Source organism: Phascolarctos cinereus, unplaced genomic scaffold, assembly GCF_003287225.1.
Source record: "Phascolarctos cinereus isolate Bilbo 61053 unplaced genomic scaffold, phaCin_HiC Scaffold_102;HRSCAF=645, whole genome shotgun sequence".
NCBI classification, from domain to species: domain Eukaryota; kingdom Metazoa; phylum Chordata; class Mammalia; order Diprotodontia; family Phascolarctidae; genus Phascolarctos; species Phascolarctos cinereus.
The window spans coordinates 36686-40795 of record NW_027555190.1 but is presented as its reverse complement, the minus strand read 5'-3'; the positions used below and the strand labels follow the sequence as shown (position 1 = coordinate 40795).

Here is a 4110-nt window from a genome sequence, read left to right as displayed (position 1 = left end):
TTGGGAGCCAGAGGATTGCCTTATTTGATAAAGTTAAGGTACAAAACAAAAGAGGGGATGGTTTCAAAACAAGGGAGGGTTGGGCTGCTGGTACACAGCCCCCATTCCCCAAAAACAAAAGTGAAACTTAGGCCCAGTTCATGCTAAAGCCTCACTACATTTTGGAGCATAGCTTACATTTCACGTGAGAAACTTTCACTTTTCCCACAGACTTAGAATCACTTTATGGCAAGGCTCCAGTGAATACAACCAAAAGTATTTGTTTAAAGAAAAATATGAGCAGTCCCCATTTTTTTGACTCTTTATTTATTTAGATGGTTACCAGACCTAAATCTTCTGTCTCCTTGTCTTTACCAACTTACAGAATTATTTCTGAACAGATAGAGGGAGATTACACGCAACCAGGATTTTGCCATAGAGGTTTGTTTTACTGATAGTAACTCTGGTCATGATCTGTAAATTAACTTTTTTTTTCCTTTCATAAATGATTTAATTCAGCCAGTGACCAGGACACAATGAGAAAATCTGAAAACAAATTATCATCCTTCATTCTTATCTGTTATTCAAAACTCAGCAGTGAAACCAAAAAAAACCAAAACACACACACACACACACACAAAACTACTTTAAGCAACATTTTTCTTGCTTCCATTTATCAATATTTAAGCCCAGCCTTGAGTTAGATTTACATCTTTCAAACCATTCATTTCTATCACAAAATAAATTGGTTTCTTTCTTGTTTTGTGTGTGGGACAACTGAAAGTTTCTCATGAAATGGAATCTATGCCCCAAAATTTAGTTAAGGCTTTAGCATTAGCCAGGCCTAAGTTTTGTTTTCCTGTAAACCATGTGATCTGGTCATATACCTGTTGCCCACCCCCTCCCTTGTTTCCTAACTACCACCCCAGCCTTATCTTTGCCAAGTAAGGCAATTTTTCTAGCTTCTAAGCTTGTTTTGGGTAAAATGCTTCTCTTAGTTTCTGGGTACGATATAAGGTCTCTTACCTCAACCAATGGGGATAAAGAGATTCAGGTTAAAAGGTGGGAGGGTGGAGTTTCCTTAGAATTGTTTGTCTAGGGGTATATAACTGCTTGTTTGCTGCTTGTATCCTGCCTCCCTACAACAGTCCACCCTGGGAAGGTGATGCCCAATTCCCACTCTAGACTTGCTAAATAAAACTTCTGTTTCTACCTGGAAAAACCTGTGAATTTTTATTTGGGTAGGTGGTCTTTATAAAACTGGCTTGTTTCTTGTTTTGGAATGCAGAATTTGAGGTAATTCAGGTTCTTCAACCTGTATCTCCCATTTAAAATAAAAAAAAGAAAGAGGGAATCTGACAGAATAGTGACACTTAGAGCCACAATCTCATAGTTTCTTAAATACATCTCAAAAAATTAGTACAGAAGAAGCACACAGAATACAACCTAGCAAGGTAGATCTTTTATATCTAGCTTCTTCTTTCTCATATTTTTGTGCCTCAAGATTTCTCTTGTAAAAAACAAATCCTTGCAGAATGGAAAGGGTGAAGTTACAGTAAGAAGAAAGCTTAGCTACAGAATGAACTAAAGGTTCTTGTGCTTTCCTGGGAAAACTAAGTCGATGGGCACTCTCCTTAAAGTCAGTACGCTACAAAACAAAACCAAGAACAAAAGAAAAGTCTACTACAGATTTTTTCATTAATTAATGAAAAATAAAATAAATTATTTAAAACGGTCCAGAAGTGGACAACTGAAGAAAGAAGGTGTCTCTTAACAGGTCACATGTCAGTCACTTAAGCATACTGCCGAGCCCATGCATAAGAAACTTGCTGGACCTTTATCTCTGCAGAACTAACCTCAGCATTAAAAATCATATCTTCACACTTTTTTTATATATGCTCACTATTATATACATGTAAAAAATAAATACAAACTTTAGTTTGTTATAAAATGACTTCTCTTTCTCCTATGCTCGCTTAGCACATGAATGCATGCAAAGTGAGGAGGTTCTAAGGGTTCACCAAATAGCTGATTTTGGCAAACAAATGGGGAAAAAATACAACCAAGAAAGCTAAAATAGATAAGATTAAAAGCCACAAAAGTAAAAACAATATATTTTCTCAATAGTATAGAATTAGTCTATGACTACAACTAAATGTCTCTGCCATCCCATCTCCCCAAATCACAGCAAAGTTCATAGCAGCTTAACACAGAGTCCTCAAAGAAGTATCAAGCCAGTGTTCTCTGCTTCAGCGGCTTAGAGTTCACCAGTTAAAGTTCAGTCAGTGTGAAGAATCATAGGAGAGTGCTCACTGTCTTCTTCCAGTTGTAGTGCCTTGGTTTCATCTTCCAGAAAATCACCACCCCCTGCACCCAGGTCCTCTGTGTATGCATGTCTCCTAGATGAAGAAGGTACATAAGCACCTCTTGTCACAGCAGCACTGTAGGTCTGAGCTACTAAAGGATGGTCATGGGATGCAGATTCTAAGATTTCATTGGCCGGCTCCATACTGCCATCCAACTTGTGTTGTTTCCTCAAAGTGCACTCCCCTCCTTGCTGAGGATCCAGGTTGTAGATATAGAAGTATCCGTCAGAAGCTCCCACTAATAATCGGAGAATCTTCTGAATTGTGGCAAGTGAACAGATATTTTTGTGACACAGAATGGTAGTCGGACAGTAGCAAATGCTCTGCTCTGGTTAAACATTTCTGCTACTTGAGAGGGCAAATAGCTGGTTGAGGCCATAAGCACTTTCCCAAAGTAACCAATCCAGGTAGTGGGCTCCTCTTTCACAATCTCAAGTTTGAAGATGTGCACTGTTTCAGAGTTACTGGATGCAGAGAGGAACATTCCACCCATGCTGAAGGCCCAAGAGCATATGCTTACACACTTCTTTATTCTTCTCTGAAACTCAAAGATTGTCTGTCCTTCTGGGATGGAAAATAGCCTAATCACATTTCCCTCCTCAGAAGCAGTGGCAAGCTTGGCACCACTTGCATCAAAAGCCAAGGCTGCTAGGGGACTATCACAAGCTGGTATCATATGAGCAGCCCTCAAATTAATAGTGCCAAAGACTTTTATTCCCCCAACAGCTGCACTATTAGGACAAGTGACATAACAATTATCATCATTTATTGACAGGTTACACAAACCTGCAGGGTTAGGGGGAATTTTCCTGATTTTACGCAGTACTTTCATAACACGAATGTTGTGTTTTGATAGACATTCTTCTAGGGATACTATCACCCTCTGCCTATGGTATTGGAATAGCTTTAATTGTAAATGTCAGTCCCCTTCTTAAAGTGGCAGACTTTTAGCTTCTGTGGAGCTTTGAGGCCAACAATAGCCACTAGCCTACTTGAAAACAACCTTTCCATGACATGCACATCTTCTGTATCAGTGCCTTCGTTAATCTGTTCCAGCTTATCTACAGAAGAAAGGGAGAAGAATTTGTAATCAGATTTACTACCAACAGCTAAGGATGTATTGTCCTGGTTGAAGCTGGGGAAGGGCAGCCGGCTGGAGGCAGACTCCCCACTCTGACTGACCAGGTTCATGGCTGAGAATGGGGACCTGAGCTCCTGCACTCTCCCCGCTGGGCCGGGAGAGACAGAGCAGTCAGGTCCAGGCCCTGGCCCAGCTCTCTGCTGCCTTTGTCACTTCATTTGTGGGTCTTCCAGCTGCCGTGGTTGCTGCTGCTGCTGCTGCCCCTACTGCTGCTGTCACCGCTGCCACCGCAGATCACTGCTCCACCATCTGCCCTCACCTCATCCCTTCCCTTCTCTTGTTTAAGCTCCCTAAAGTGCATCCTCTTAAAGATAATCAAAGGAAGAAGGAGCAGAAAAAATACACTAGGATTCTCATGGGTGATATGAAGATTACTTCATAAAGAGAATCAACTGAATCACTAGGGTATAAAACTTCGGTGGCATCAATCTTAACTAACTATACATCAAATAAAGACAACTGCAAATAGTAACCACCAATTAATGGTGGATGGCGTGCCCACATGAACTGTTTTCTCTGTTGCACAGTAATACCTAATAGTTTTTCTTTTCATACTGGATGTCTGTGGACATTTTTCACCCTTTCACAGTGACGATCAATTTTAATTATTGTTCTTCACTTAGT

The 4110-nt window shown here is 40.3% G+C and overlaps 1 pseudogene; it reads right to left on the bottom strand.

Annotated features, from left to right (window-relative positions):
• Nucleotides 1–1329: 1329 nt before the first annotated feature.
• Nucleotides 1330–3296, bottom strand: LOC110204104 (WD repeat domain phosphoinositide-interacting protein 2 pseudogene; annotated as a pseudogene).
• Nucleotides 3297–4110: the final 814 nt, after the last annotated feature.